At 32.0% G+C, this 17,715-nt stretch overlaps 1 non-coding gene across 1 annotated transcript; it reads right to left on the reverse strand.

The window, feature by feature from the left end:
- Positions 1–4,266: 4,266 nt before the first annotated feature.
- Positions 4,267–4,372, reverse strand: LOC111806228 (U6 spliceosomal RNA). Its single transcript, XR_002816778.2, has one exon. It is a non-coding gene; the product is annotated as a U6 spliceosomal RNA (small nuclear RNA).
- Positions 4,373–17,715: the final 13,343 nt, after the last annotated feature.

A 17,715-nucleotide genomic window follows, 5' to 3' on the forward strand; every position in this document is an offset into this window, starting at 1 on the left:
TATTATTTAAGATGATTTTTAAAGATACCCTAAAAGTTAAATTGTTATTTAAAATGTTGTTATTATTGTTTAGACATTATGTTAAAATTATTATGGTAATAGAATATAATTTGTTATTAAAAAGAAAATAGAATCCATCTAAATACACTTTATAATATTCCAAATGTCATATCAATTCATTCCTCAACACCTATGTCTCATATTTATAATATCATTTCTTTTGTAACTTTATAAAATAATTAAGCCAAAAATTAATTATCAATTTTTACATTAAAATTTTTAATTTTATCAAATTAATAACCATCATCTATTCTAAATGTGGAGGGTTTGATCTTAAAAAAAAAAGAAAAAAAAAAAAGCAAGGAATGAAGGAAAAGAACATTGAATTTTACGAAAAGGAGAGAGTAGAAAGAAAATGAAAAATGAAAAAAAAAAAAAATATATATATATATATATATATATATATATAAAGAAAAAGAAAAAGAAAAAGAAAAAGAAAAAGAAAAGGGGGGGTAATGTCACGCCAATCCTTGTTGAGGGACAACATTTTATTCTCCAAGTACCCAAAAAGTAAGGGTGTGTCTACTCTCCTACCCACCATTATTATACCCTTTTGTCTTAATCTCATCATTCTCATCCCATTTCCAACTACCCACAAATTACTTTCTTATACTTTCTTTCTAAATTATTTAATACAATTTACATACCTATCGTTTTATCTTTGAATGATAGATCGGGTTCTTCATCAATTGTATGACACTCTGACTATCTCTATAAAGAATCTTCTCGTGCTGCTTGTTGTCCAATTCTTCTAGATAGTCTACCATCCATATCATCTCCTCTCTAGCTTCAGCTATTTCCATGTACTTAGCCTCAGTAGATGAAAGAGCAATGCATTTTTGAAGCGTAGACATCCCATCATCCATGGCTTGCTCCCACTTGGAGTTCATCCCATCATCTTAGTGGCCCTTGCACGCGTCATGTATACTTATATGATGTACTATGATGATATAATATGTTATAATGATGTGATTTGCTATGATTTTATGATATGTTATGATGATGTGATGTATTATAATGCTATGATGATGCATTATGTTATGATGATGTGATGTATTATGATGTTATGATACGTTATGATGATGATGCATTATGATATGATGACATGAGATGTATGATGATGATATGCTGTGGTATGATGATATCTCATGTTACGATGATGTGCATGTATGAGATGCCATGTTACATTATGATAATGAAGAATTTTTTGATATACAACCCCTAAATGATGTTATGAATGATGAACGTATGAAATATACATGCATATTACCTAGGGATATGCGAAAGATGTGTGGGGTTGTTGCATGAATGATTTAAGACGAAAAATATAGGGGCCTCATGCATATTATATGTTAATTTACATCAGCATATTTCTCCTTTTATGATTAGTACGAACGCGTATACTATGATGATGATGGTGATCATGTCTTGCATGATATTCAAGGTTTGTTGTTCCTCCGAATGTCTGGCTATAGGCAACTAGCCCGTCCACGTAGGCCCAGGGGGTGTGCGAGCCCGCTTGGTAAGCTTACACTCGCACATGTGGGTCATGTGTAGGAAATTACCGCACATCTAAATTGTTCAGACTGGATCTAATCATGCTTGCATGTGTTTACTTTCACTTACCCCAGTAGTGGTTCACTTACTGAGTATTTTTTAAAATGCAACTATATGCTACTTTTATATTTCAAGTAAAGGCAACGGACCTCTATATGGTTGACATCGATATCACAATTAAAAACCATGGAACTTGCATGGAGTAGTTGTATTTAATTTCGTAGATCTTAGGATAGTATAGGGCATTACTATTTTTATATTTACCTATGCTTATTTTAATATTTTCTTTATACGGTTTTAAGACTCCTTTCTTAAACATGTAAGTCCATGACATTGTTTTATGAAGACATTTTAAATGAATATTTCCGCATAAGAAGTTACGTCATGCATATAGTAGTGACCTTAGGTTAGTAGAAAATTAGGGTTGTTAAAATGTAAGTGAGGACAAAACATTCTTAATTCTTAGATGCACTTCAAGACAAGTAGATAACGTAATCATATTACAGAGAAGGTAGGAAAATGTTGTGACCAAGGGAGGTGGATTATGAGATTTCACATCGATTGGAGATGAGAACGAAGCATTACTTGTAACGATGCGTAAACCTCTCCCTATTAGATGTGTTTAAAAACCGTGAGGCTAACGACGATAATGTAACGAGCCAAAACAGACAATGTATGTTAGTGGTGAGCTTAGTTGTTAGAATGTTATGACATGACATGTGATTTTCTAAGTAGGGATAAGTTTAAACATGCATGATTGTCTATGGTACCAATTTGTCATGATCTACGAGAGTTTGAGTCTCAGACCTTGACGAAAAAGACAGACAAATGTAAATAAAATAAATATAAAATACGAATATTCTTTGCGCAATTTAAAGTTGAACAACACCACAATTAAAATACAAATCAAAATTAATTATAAACCGATGTTGTTCAAAGTTTATTATAGAACGGAGACCAAAGACTAACCATGGTGGGTTTTGAGAGAAAAGAATTGGTGCGGGTTCCATAATCAAGCCAATTGGAGGCATTTTCCGGTCCTTAAGGAGATTTCGAGTCATAGGCGATCCGATTTCAAGTTGGTTAACTTACTCAGTGCTGAAAGTGAGTGTTGCACAATCACTTATAAACATCCCGATCAAGTGCAATTGTGACACATGGCATGAAGGAGTAATCAATAGTTGTCACGTGTTGAGCAACAAACGCGACTTCTCCAATAGTATTCTCGTTGGTTCTCGTGCGTGGTTGCAGACGTACCCCACTAGATGTGGGTGGGATGGAATTTTTTTTTCAAGTTTCAACTCCCATGTGCTTGTTTATCACACCAATTTTAGTACCGACCTTACTAGATAAATTTAAGAACAATTTCGAGACTCCAGTTTGGTTTGTTAGATGAAAGAGAACCGCTCGAAACCATGAAGCTTTTCTATAAAGTTTAGTTTGAACTTGCTAGAGCCTGGGGAAAAAATTATAGTAACTTACTAAGGATTAGATGTGATGAGAGACTATAAGTAGGCTCCTTACCAAGTATTTTATATACTCATCTCATTACATATTTCTTTTTCAGGTGTTCGTTGATTGTCGGTTGAGATGGGGGAGTATTCGGGAGCTTTGCGGTAATAGAGGAGGTTGCCCGTGTGCATCAATCCTTTGTGATTTTTGGGTCATTTTGTATTTGTTAAATTTTATCTCAAACCTTGGTACCGTTTTGTAATAAACTTGAACAACAGTAGTTTGTAAGTAATTTTCCATTTATTTTTAATTGTGGTATTTATTATTATTATTATTATTATTATTATTAATTAAACAAAATTTTATCATTTTTTTACTTCTATTTTATTTGTCTGTGCTTTCATCTTTTTTGTCACAATCCGAGATTTGAAACTTAGAAAATTCGATCGTGACAATTTACCTCATGTTTATAATGTTATCAAGTTACTATGATCGAACTATAGAAATTAACCCACTAACCTTTAGTGGTGAATAGTCTGTCACGACGGGTCCATATATGTATCTTAGTTTGTTAGCTAACGCAAGTCAACTAAACCTAAAAATATGATATTTATGTTCTAAAATAAACACGAATGTCTGTTCAAGACTCAACTAGTAGTACTAAACAGCAAAAGCCCACTACATTATTTTAAGTAAATACGGGTCCTACTACTTCCTCAATATTTTTATGCTCACCTATACTACTATTCTCTTTTCACATGATACGTGAGTCTCTTTAGAACGTGGACAAAGGAGTTTTAGAGCTAAAAGGATACGAGTCTTGAGCTAAATTCTAGTTGGTTTTGTCCATGTTTTTATTTACATGCTCATTCTTCTTTTTACGTGAACAATTTTATGAATATTTGATGTAAAACCAATTATCAGTTATGATTTTAATATTTTTAATGGGATCTCAAAATTTTAAATATTTTTTTTATCTGAGCCATTTAACGAATTCAAACGTCTTCTCTAGTATAAACAAGTTTTCACTATTATAGACAATACGTTTATCTTTCCGCTTTAGTAGAGACTCTCGATCGTGTATACATTGAATTATATATAACTAGTCGTCGACACAAAATTATTCGTTATTATAACAATACAAAAAGAAAAAAGAAAAAAAGATAATATATATATATATAGATAATGCTTCATGTCCAAGATTTGGATTATTTCTTAATTTGTGTTTGTTATCTTTATTAGGGGGTCATGCTAATCTTCTCTATATCGTTTCAATTTTATTGAAGGTTCTCGAACATGTGACATCAGAGTAAAAAGTACATGAATGAACTGAGACCATATCCGAATGAAAATGATATTTAGGTTAAGATGGCTAAGAAAGACTTGAAAGAATTGAAAGTTAATACCTATATAAAAATGGTGCACTTTCTTTTTCGGTGTTTCAATCATTAGAAGTTCAAAGTGAAGTGTGTTTTACTTGAAGCAATGCTAAGTCGAGTAACCTCAAAGTAATTTTCCTAGCTTAACAAACTGCACGTTTCTAATCAAGTAAGAGATTCTCCTATATATATATATCTCGAGTAGGGACAATTCATGAAAATGTAGTTTACTAGTTCAAATTTCTCTCTTACATAAGACACGTCAATTCAAGTTGAGAGCCATACCCGAAACGAGCTATCCTATGGTACATACAGTAATTTGAAATTTATAACTTTATAGAATTTTTTATAATAATAATAATAATATTATATTTTATGGAGCCACTGCAACACCACAGTAGTGATTCAGATTAAAGTGGAAGAGAAAAAGAGAGCATTTAAATCTAAAAGCCAATAAAGTTGCCCTTTCAGTCAAAAGATAATAAAATATGTAAAATAATATTGAAATATTACATATGTTTATAACCTCACCTTTTTTTATTTTTTATTTTAATTCATTATTGTTATTAAAGTATTATTATTTATGGATCCAATTCACATCACTTAACTATGAATATAAAAAATATTATATTTTTTATATTATTGTTATTACAATAAAAATTAATTAAATAGAAGTAGTTGAATGTTATAATATTTTTAAAATTCATGTTTTATTGACAGAAAAAAAAACATTAATGTTTTTAATGAAAGTCTTTGCCTAGAAAAAAAAAAAGCAGCTTTAATAATTTTTTATTTTTTATTTTTATTTAGGAATTGTTAAAAAGGTTTTCAAAGAAGTAATCAAATACCATGAAATTTTAAAATATTTATTTTGTCGTTAGTCAAAAGACAACTTTAAGACAATATTGAAAAAGTTAATTAGTTATATTTGTTATTTTAGTTATATGACTACAAGGTGTTATATCTAGTTGGATGTTTTTGTACACACATAGACTTCAATTTAATGATGTGGACAATTCATTTACTTTTTTTTAACAATTTTGGTTCACATTTTTTTTATATCCTTAATTTTTGAACTCACAAAAAAGAAAAAGATATTTTAAATTAATGAATCAATACTCGTAAGAAAGAACGTAGGATTATGAATTTATGACTTGACCCTATTTTTTGTTACACCGGAATAAAGGAATGAGATACGAATGAATAGAGATAATATCCGACCAAAATGACAATGTATTTTTTTTTCCCCTCTGTGGCTCATTTCTATAAACTCCAAGGTTAAATATGATTTGCTTGGAACAATTTTATGTAGAGTGATTTCTTCGGAGTTTTCCTAAAAGGCATGTTATTGAGAACAAAACATGTTAAAAGTGTTAGATGAACACGACTCTCCACAATGGTATGATATTGTCCACTTTGAGTATAAGCTCTCATGGCTTTGCTTTGGGTTTCCCCAAAAGGCCTCATGCCATAAGAGCTTATGCTCAAAGTGGACAATATCATACTATTGTGGAGAATCGTGTTCATCTAACATGGTATCAGAGCCATGCCCTAAACTTAGTCATGTCAATAGAATTATCAAATGTCGAACAAAGAACTCCAAAAGAAAAAAGAGTCGAGGTTCCTCGAAAGCATAGTAAAAAATGACGAAAACTCCAAAAGAAATAGAGTTGAGTCTCAACTAAGGGGAGGTAGATTTTGTTCAAGGGGAGGTGTTGGGTGAAAGTCCCACATCGGCTAATTTAAGGAATGTTCATGGGTTTATATCAAAGAATACTCTCTCCATTGGAATGAGACATTTTGGGGAAGTCCATAGCAAAGTCATAAGAGCTTATACTCAAAATGGACAATATCATACCATTGTGAAAAGTCGTGTTCATCTAACGTAAGAACTCGTGTTCGATCGTGGAGATAATCTTCACTCTTAAAAATGAATGAGTAAATAACCTGATCATATTGTAGGAAAATGTCGAATCATTACATTTTTTTATCCAATATTTTTAAGGGGTAAAAATTGAAATGAAATGGTGATGATGTGGAAGAGGTGTCATTTTGATTGAAAGGTAACATATTTACGTCAATCAAACCACCTTTTGCTTCCTCTTTCCTTTACATCTTTCACATGATTGAAAAAAAAAAAAAGTTATAATAATTTTATTTTTCTTTTTCTTTTTCATTATTTTCATTATTTTCATTATGGGTACCTTAGGCCAAAGAGAATTTGACATGACAAATGTTTTCAATTATTGCATCTATAATTTTATCCAAAAAGGATGTTACTTTCTTTTTTTGGCATAATTGACGATGGTTGGGAGGGAGCCACACATTGGTTAATTAAGTACACTTAATTTTAGAGTTACGGTGACTGAGACGTAAAAAAAAAAAAAAATCTTATTAGTATAAGTAGTAGATTTAATTATTTACGTCTTTCTGATATATCTCAGTTCATTCATATATTTTTATTTACTCACGTATTACAATAAATTATGTAATTATTTTGTTAAACTAAGAAAAGTTTATATATATAAAAAAAAAATAATAAAGGGATGAAAATGATTGGACCATTATTTTGGAAGGGTTTGAATGAAAGGAGAGAAGGGATTCTCTAAGATTACAAGCAAAGAATCCCTTCTACCTAATATAAACAAATGAAGGGATAGTGTTGTCGTATGGAATTTCAATGATTTGGTCTGCTTTTGATTCAACAAAATTTCAATAAAGAAGGGTGGACAAGTTTTGGCCCACATTATTCCTCGTGCTCTAATTTTAGCCTTGGGGTTATTACTACGTACCATTGTAATTGAGTAGGTGAGACCGTTCATGTCTAAGATTTAGATTAAGATTCAAAATTTAGATTCGTCATCTGATGATCATGACTCCGACATTCCCTCTATGACATGGTTATTTTACCTGCTTTTCGTTACTTAAGAGTGAAAACTATCCCCATAGACAAAAACGAGTCACTCCAATATGTTTTTTTCTCACTCACATGTATCCCAAAATGTTTCTTTAGAGTTCATACGATTGAGCCACCGAAAAGGAAGGTGCACTTTTTTGGTATAGGTAGTAACTTTCATTTTTTTAGTCTTTCTTAGTCATCCTATTCTCAGATTCGCACTATTTGGACGTGGTTTCGATTCAGTCATGTACCCCTCTTTTACTCGGATGTCACACTAAAACATATATGAAGCTTCTTTAAAGTTAATTTAATAGATAGGTTTTTTTAGCATGTTTGAGAAATTTAGCGATTAACATTGTTAGATCCCACATCAATTGGTGAGGAGAATGGTAGATTGGGGAGGGGGGGGGGGGGGGTCCCACATAGATTGAAGAAGGGAACGAGTGTCACCGAGGACACTGGGCTCAGAAGGGGGTGAATTATAAGATCTCACATCGTTTGGGGAGAACAAAACATTATTTATAAGGGTAGTAGATGCGTATTAAAAACTTTGAGAAAAATCTCGAAAGGAAAAGTATAAAGAGGACAATATCTTCTAACGGTGAGTTTAGGGAATTACGAACATCATGATCGATGAACTTCCCATTCAAAAGTGTGACTTGTTAAGCATATACCATTTTTATTTTTTTGTAATGATGATAATTTGATATATGCATTATTGATCATATGAAAACTATAAAAACCCCATGAGCAACCCTTTAGGTATAGCTATTTGAATTTTAATAACGTAGTCCATGAGTATCTTGTTTTCGTCAAACAATACGACCCACCTATTCTAGGTCTATACTGGACAACCGACAAAGATTTTTTCCTCTGTGATTAAAAATCTTTTTTCAAGAGACAACGTGGAGATAATAGATATGTAGCTCAATTCATTCATTTTTTAGTATTCTTTTGACTTCACTGGTTGGAAATTACATTAAAATTATTTAGCGACCGACATTATGAATCTGAGCTTTTTGATTAGAAGCGTGACACTTTAATAGTTTAATCTCTTGTTTTATCTTAAGTATAGTATATGAAAGAACGGACGGGACATGAATTTAGAGTCAATGCTCCATCATAACCCTAAAGAAGAAATTTAGATCATAACAAAACCAAAATCTATCATTAATAATTTTAAGGAAGAAAGATAATTTGAAGATTTTAATAAAAAAAGCTGTCTTTTACCCTATTAACTTCATTGTTTTATATCAAACTTATTCAATGGTTGAATTATGCATGAACAGATAAGGTTCATAATGTCCATGCACGACCACGAGACATGATCTAAATAAGAATTATTCAAAAGAAGAAAATAGAAGAGGGAAAAGGAGGAACAACAAATAATTGCTATCCGACAATTAATGTTTAAGCCTTTCCAAAAGTTAAGGTAATTATATTTGGAGATGAATAATTGAATTTGAAATTTTAAAATAATTAATCTTTCAAGGTGGAGAGAAGCCATTTTTTAGTTCTTTTTTTTAGAACATATGTCTAATCATTAATATACTTTGCACATAAGTTATACAACAATGTCTGGTACACTAATCGGTAAGATTTATAGATAGTACTATTTTGCCCTTCAGTTGACTTTGACCGATTTTTTTTCTAATATTTTGATTTGATTTTCTTAGGTCTCTCGAGACACCTGAGCATTTTCATTCTATACCTCTTTGAAACACACCTTCCATATGGCTCTCAATAAAATGTAAAGTCTTCTTAAAATTAAAGAGGAAATTAAGAAAATTATGTGCCTATTGAGCTTGGGTGTTACATCTCCTATTACCTCACGATTCATCGTCAAAAAGGGTAGAAATTCAACAAAATTGTCCAAAAGTTGGCTTAAATAGGGCCAACAAGCCGGGGTGCACATTGAACCAGAGAATTCGAGAACTCGAATCAAACCAACTTGAATTATAAGGGTTGGGTTGGGTAAGATAGAATTTCAGATTAGGTTGGGTTGATTTTTTAGGACCCAATCCAGTTCGGGTTGGGTACGGTTTCATTGTTCAAAGGACCGCGTCAACCCAACCCAATCTGATTGCATTAAGAAGTTGTGTAACGACCCTAGATTTCTACTAACCTAAAGTCTCTCCTGTTATCATAACCTATACTCTTATGCAGAATTAAACATTTAAAATTTCATCATAAAATATTGTCATGGACTTATGTGTTCCATCTTAAAACAACATAAGGAAATATCGAATAAAATAAATAAAATATTAAAAGTAAAAACACCTTATACTAACTTAAGTCATAGTGTACGAGTCTATACTCATCATCATACATGGGGAAGTAACCCGATATTTATATATACACATGCATGAGGTCCTGATAGTTTTCATCTTTAAATCATTTTTATGACACAGCCCTATGCCCCGTTCACATATTACTCTAAGTAACATGCATGCATTGACCTTTATACGTTCATCATCATTAATATTAAATAGTCATAATGCATCATGACATTTAATACGTGCCCATCATCTTAATATGGAATAACGTCATATTAAGTCATATCATCGTTATACATCTTACATCGCCATGTTATCATACATCATCATTGTCATGTCATCATCATCATATAACATTGTCATATAACATCATCATATATCATAGTCTCATCATCTTATAATATAGTCACATCATCATATAATACAAAGCATAAATGACACGTGTAAGGGTCACTCAGCACTTGTCGTCATACGTAAGGTAAGTCTTCCGACCGAGTCGATAGTAAGACCACTTACTTATTGGTCTTAGCCTACACTTTATCCTATTTCCGAGATTCGCTTGACTTGTCCCTCGAAATTTGAAACGACCTACATGGATAATAATCGAAGGGCATGCATTGGAACACATTGAATATAAAAGAAAGATAATATTGTCAAAAAGTTAGAAGAGGGGTAGTGTTACAAAGAAAAATAAATGGTAGGAAATGATATTGAAACGAAAATTAAGTCATAAAATAAAAAGGAGATTGAAAAGAAGTGAGAAATGATACCAAAATTGAATCTCCATAAAGTAAAAGGAGATTGGAAAGAGGTGAGGCTAGGACATAGCCTTTGTGGCTGCCGGAACAATTATTTCATCTCCCATCACATAAATACTACTATTACTAACGTTTAGCATACATTATAATCAACGTGGGATTGAATCATAATATGTTACATAAATACTTGTTTCTTCTTAGAACTTTGGACACTTAATTTCAAAAAACATATATGTATGTCTCTTGTTATGGATAGATCAAAGAACGACTCATGCTCAAGATATAGAATTTGGATTTGGCATGGCTTCAACATTTTTTTTTTTTTTTGTAACATAGTTACATCCTCGTAAAGACTATTCTTTTAGGCTAATATAAGTTATTTCAACATGTTTTATCCTTATTCACATGCTTCCTAAGAAAACTTTCTAGAGGTAAATCAATATAAAATTGCTCTAAATAGAGCATACTTGTGAAGTTTCTATGATTGAATCATCGTAAAAGAAAAAATAAGTAAAAGATGAAATATCAATAATAAGCACTGCCACAATATAGACCCGAGTTCACATTGAGTGGTCTAATAATGATTGTGATCTTAGTAAATCCATACTATGTTTTGAACCAAGACACCAAAGAACTTCATAAACTTTGTAACTGAAATTTCTCTTGGTTGAGAGTTTAAGCTCTATGAAAGGAGGATGAGATATTATTATTTGTGCTTTATGAAGGAAGGATGAGATGTTATTATTTGTGCTAGATATTATTATTATTTCTGTTCTGAGTGATTGATGAATGTTATCTTCCCGTTAAGAATACTTAATATAAGGTGCTAGAGCTGGAGCGATTTTCGAATTGATCTATATTTCCAGTATATCAAGTACCATAAGATCATGAGCGGCAATGAAACGTATAAACCTAAGAGCTCCTAGAGGTTGGAATAGCCCCACAATGTTAGTCTCAAACTCATGTGATACACGAACAACACAATTAAAACTCCTAAAATAATTTAGATGAAGTTAACATGAGATTACCATCAAAACAAGCCTTTCCTTCAAAGAAAACAACAAATTTATTAGCAAAATATCAACATCTTAGTGACAAAAACACATGAAAAATTTGAAAAAAGCTCTTAACATCTTTGATTATACATTAAGGGGATCTTGAGAAGATTTTCTCTTCCATAATCATAATTACAAGTCAATACCACCTTGAATTCTCATGAACATGGAAACAAAAACAAACCCATTGCCAACTTTTTGGATGGGTTTAGATCAAAAGCATTTAAAAGTGAAAAAAACACAACTTTTGAAGTGGGGGCGATCAAATGTGAGGGAAAAACAAGAAACTTTTTGAACAAAGAAAGAAGATAAAGAAGATCCACCAAATGGAGCCTAGAAATTGGCAGTGTGAAAACCCTAAAAAAATGAAATGTGTGTTGGTGAAAGTTGAAGAAAAGTAAGAAAATTTTTTGGGGAGCTAAAAAGAAAGCTCATAGCGTGCTTTACTTTATACATTCTGTCCTGTGTTATACATAATATAGCAATGAATCTTTTAGCTTTTTCGTTTGTTTTTCTCTCTTTCTTTTCTATTTTATTTGGTGAAACATTCCATCCCTTTATTGGGAAATTGTGCGCCTTCTACTGTTTGCTTTTCCTTCACCATTTCTCTCAGTTCTTCAGTTTTCTTCTTCACCTTCTTAGGATTGATTTGATGTCACTTGTTTAAACATGTTTGTTGCTTAAATCTGTCCCCCAATAGTTTTTAAAACTTGGTTTTTTTTGTAGAATTTGGCGCCTGTTCTTCCTAGAATTCAACTTTGATTTCATACGTGTACTGTTTTTCTTGTAAACTTGTTTTTTTTTTTTTTTTTTTTTTTTTCAATTTGGTTTGTTTAATGATACTTTTTTTTGAAAAGACAAGGTATGATAGAATGTTTTTTTTTTTCCCTAGTTGTCATAAGAATGGTTTCTCCTAATGTTTAACAAATAATTTAGAATAATCAAGAAATACAATTATATTGGAAATAGTCCAAGCCCACCACTAACAGATATTGTCGTCTTTAGGCTTTCCCTTTCGAGCTTCCCTTCAAGGTTTTTAAAATGAGTATATTAGGGAAATGTTTCCACGTCCTTATAGATATTTCTTTGTCCTCTCCAACCGATGTGAAATCTGACAATTCAACCCTGTTGGGCCCAGTGTCCTCGCTGACACTTGTTTCTCTGTTTAATCAGCGTGAGATCTCACAATCCACCTCCCTTCGGGGCCCAACGTCCTCGTTGGTACCCTCCTTCAAGATCCTTGTTGGCACACGGAATGAACTCTGATACCATTTGTAATACCTCAAATCCACCGCTAGCTGATATTATCCTCTTTAGGCTAAAAAATTGTGAATAATTATGTAATTCCGGCTAAAAAAGTATGAAGCCGTTATTAGGGATTTTAGGAAAGGAGTAATTTTAAAAAGTATGAATAATTTTGTTTTTTTTTGAAGTGGTTGGATTTTATTAGGGATTTTAGGAAATAAATTTCATGGATGGGGACGAAAAAGTTTCAAATTATACCCAAGGTATCAAGAAAAATTTAAATAAAATGGAGGACAAAAAAGTAAAAGTCAAAGTAAAATACCAAAGCCCGAGGGGTAGTTTTGTAATTTTGTTTTCTTTTTCCCTATTTGATAGCTGGTATATGACTATTCTAAAAAAGAAAATAGAAGAAATAAAAAAGAAAAGGAAAATGAAAAGGAAAAGAAAGAAGAAACCGGTTTAGGATTTAAAGTTTAGGGTTTAGGGTTTACGAGAAAAAAAGTTGAAAAATGAGTTTTCAAACTAAGATTCATCGAGATCAAGTCTTTTTTTGGCTAAGGATCCTTCATGAAAGTTTTTCAGTAGATCTTTCTCCATACAAACTTTTGAAACACTAAAATCGATTGAGAAATGAGGAAGTTGCGGAAGTACGTTCTATAGGCGTTTTCCGTTGGAGCCTGAAAATAGTAAGTTTCAAGAAAACACTAAGACTTTGAGTATGAATATAATTTTCGAGACTTTAAATTTCAAACTGTGATGAAAAGGGTCAAATGAAAACAAATAAAAAAAATAAAAAAAGGTAAAATAGGGTAAGATTTTGCACAATTTAAAAAAGAAACGAAAACTACAATTAAGATTAATTATAAACTGATGTTGTTCAAAGTTATTTATAAACAAAACCAGGGTTCGGGATACAAATTACAACAATACAAAATGGCCCAAAAATCACACAGAAGGACTGACACCTTAGACTGACCCCTTTTATAATCGTGTAACTCTCAAACACTCTCCACCTCAAACACTCGGAAAAAAAAAATGTAGAATGGAGTGAGTATAAAAATACTCAATAAGCAATCTTTTCATTCCATCCAATCCTAATAAGTTACCATAGACTTTTCTCGGAAGGCTTCAAAATATCGAGTAGCTTGTCACAATCTCAATTACTTCTAGGTGTCACTGATAGCACTAATGGCATACTAGAGAAGATAGAAGGCAGAGGCTCTAGTAACATTGTTCACACTGCTAATGGGCATGTTAAGCTTTCTTAGTCATCCTTGGATGTCGTGGAGGTTTGCTAGGGTCTTAGAGTGTCTAGATAGTTTAAATCTTAAACTCTCATTCCTTAGACGTTATGGGCCAACCTCTCGAACAGTTCTAGTTTCTGGGAGCATTAGGGTTTAGATCATCCATTGTCACTCATGATCATAAAGTGCTCGATCTACTCAAAACATTTTAACCTAGGTCAATGTAAAATTGTTCGAGCTCAAGTGCCCTACTTTAACTTGGTATGTTCATGCATGTTTTAATTAGGGAGATGCTATCAATCACCTATCATAAATATATCATTAAGGACTTGCTCCTTTACTTTTCCATACTTCTTTTTTTTTTTTTTTATTTTAACCTCTTATTAACTTATCAATAGTTACTTGGGAAACAACACTGAAATGACTAAAATACCTTTATAAAATTAACTTCGATTCTTCTTTAATTTTTTTTCTAGGATTCCTAATAGATTTAAAAGAAACGGTTGGAAAATTCTTTTTAGGCTCGGGTTGTATCACTGATCATCCTTATATGTCGTGGAGGTTTGCTAGGTTCTTGGAGTGTCTAGGCAATTAAAATATTGAACTCACATCTCTAGGACACTCTAGACTAGCTCCTCTGGAAAATCAAGTTCTATGAGTACTAAGGTCTTAACATTGATCGCTACTCACGTTCCGAGGCTGTCTGGTCTACTTGAAAACGTCTTGACTTAGATCCATGTAAAACCATCTTTTGCAAACCCTTTTTTTTTCTCCTCTTTTTCTACCTTTTTCTTCTTTCTTTCTTCCTCACTAATTTCTTAATCAATTCACTTACAAGTATCTACTTCAAAAAAAAAAAAAAAAAAAAAAAAAAAAAAAAAAACTAAAATGACCAAAATATCCTTATGAGGTTGATTTTGACTTTTATTTTATTTTTTTTACTTATTTTTAAATCTTTCTTGGATTCCCGAGAATTTTCTAAGCATTTTTTCTTCTATCACGTTTTGAAATTCAGTCTCTAAGACCTTCAATAGAATCTCTAAAGTTGGAATTTTAACATAAAAGTGTGAAAATTTGTTTGTATTGGATCTCGAATATTACAAGAAGTAGATTACTAACTAAGTATGTTTATACTCAAGGTGGGAGATTGTTTGAGACATTCGTAGTCACAGATGAAGGTTATTTCGGAGCATCAGTCTTTAAAATATGAGTTTATTGTCGAGTTAAATTTGTATCATTTTGTAACAATTAAACACAAGTGATATGTGATGTTTTTGTTTGTTTTTAAATTGCACATAATTTTATCGTAATTTTAGTGTCAAACTATGATATTGATATTAATATATATTCATTCATGGAAACATATGAATTGAAATTTATTGAAGGCTAAAATATAATTTATAAATGCATAACTATTTTGGGGTTTGTCCAATAATTTTAAACTTTTGCCCACTTGGGTGTATCAGAATGAATTGAAAAATGTACTTTTTTTTTTGGACAAGATGGTTATGGAATAATTATTGAGTATCACAAACATATATGAAAAAGTATGTGTCTATCAACTTTCAACCCTCTAATCATTAGCACAAAAACATTTTAAATAAAACACACTTCTAACTTTAATTAGCTTCCAAAAAAAGGAAAGTACATCCCGTTGATATAAGGAATAACTTCCAATTCTTTTACGTCTTTCTTAAACATTTTATCATCATGATCTGGGATCTCAAATGATCACTCTCTCATTCAAATGTAGCATCGATTCATTCATATAGTCATCCTTTACTCAGGTGTTACAAATAATTTCTCTAATAAACTCTATATTTTCAATCTTAAGTCTAGCATATTTTAGATTTTCAAAAATTCAAATATTCCATATCTAAAATAGTAACTTTGAAATAGAGTACAATTTTATACACTTCAATAACATATAAGAAATAGTATGGTGGAAGGATTCATATATTTCTTTCTACCATACTATCAGATCTCATAGAATACTTCTCACAGACGGACTCGATAGATGAAAGGTGGAGGTGATTGCATTCTCCATTTCTTCTTCACTATTCATACAGGTTTTGACGGTCTGCCTGGAGGGAAATCAGTAAACTTCCACATCGATATGCTTAACACATGCAAGTTGAACCTCTGATCGTTCTTTCAAGTCTTTCAAATAAATAGTGTGAATATATAACTCATATTACTAAGTAAATGGGTAAGTTGGGTGCACATTTTTTGAATTTAGTATAAAAGAGGAATGATGATAGTAGTTTAAAGACCCAATTATATTTGAAGTAATAAGCAATAATTGGGTTGTGATGTCATCCAACAGTTGTTTGATAGGAGCAAGCATAAGTGGTGCATAATTGAAAGGTATGCAAAAGGAAAAGATAGGAGAGAGAAATAGAAAGAGAGAGGAAAAAAAGGCTTTTTGTTACTGAAATCTAAGAAACTGATTAAAGTGAATGATCGAAAAAGCAAAGAAAGTGAAAGAAAAGAGAAAAGAAAGGTACACAAGTATGCTTCTTTCTTCTCCATTGCATGCAAAACCATGACAATATAACTCATCATTACTCCCACTCTCTTCATCATCTCCAATCCCTAAGAACATCAATCCTTTTTTTTTTTTTTTCTCTTTTTTACTTTTGTGGGAGTCACCCATTTTCTCTTGTTTTTCGTTGAGTTCGATCATCACACGCTCGTAAAGTGAAACATTAACACAACCAACTATTGAAAATAAGTGATTATGGACGAGTATGATCTTAACACTAATACTTTTGTTTATTCAATCAATACTAAGTGTAATAGAATGTTATGGGTTTCGTTTCGTTTGTATTCAGTGATCACGTCTTTGATCTAGTTAGCTGTACAGGCTTTCCTCTAATTTTTAGGACGTTAGGATCTAAGTTTTATAAAAAAATATATGAGCTTCTCGGAGGCCCTCTAGTTCGAAGTGGTCTCTAGTATGTTACGAACCTAATCGAGGTTTAGAAATTGTTCTCTTACTTACATCAAATTCAATCGGGGTCTGGAAGCTATTCACCCATTATGGCGTCTTGGATCTACTATGGCTTATCTGAGTGTTTGAGTGAACCAACTTTTCTGTTATTTAGACTTAGCTAACTTACAGTACCTTAAACGTGAGTTATCGATATTCTGGATCTGGGGAGGCACTACCTCATCATAAATCATCTCAGGAAGGACAATAGATCATGATCTCTTTGAATATCATCTATATATAAGGTTAACTGGCGACCATTCCACAAGACCATAAAGTTAAATTGAATTTGGGGGAGTGATCCCATGTGTTGGCCAACGATTGAGTTTACATGTGTGGTCCCTCACTCCTTCTCTGGAAGGATTCACGGAGTAACAACCCTATTTAGAAGGGTCTCCTCCATTTTCACACTCGATAGGGACACTAAGTCACATCGACACACTATCTTATATGACTAATCTTGGTGAAGCTCGAGGATATGAATTTATGAATACCTATTGCTCTACAAGGGCATTATTAGGTCTCATCTAGATCATTAAAATAGTGCTAATAATGTATCCTATCTGCCTCTCGTGATACCATTCACTACTACTATAGGCATAGTAATTTATTTGTCTTTTATGAGTGCCATGAGGTTAACTCTAGGTTTTCAGTGCCATGAGGTTAACTCTAGGTTTTCACGTGTCTTCATAGTTTTAAATCTTGGACTTTCATTTTTAAGGCTTTCTTGACTAGCTCTCAGTAATGTAGTTTTGGAAGCACAAAGGTTCTATTATTTGATTGTCTCTCACAATCTTT

This window comes from Cucurbita pepo, chromosome 11 (genome assembly GCF_057944985.1).
Source record: "Cucurbita pepo subsp. pepo isolate OVF chromosome 11, ASM5794498v1, whole genome shotgun sequence".
In the NCBI taxonomy this organism is placed as follows: domain Eukaryota; kingdom Viridiplantae; phylum Streptophyta; class Magnoliopsida; order Cucurbitales; family Cucurbitaceae; genus Cucurbita; species Cucurbita pepo.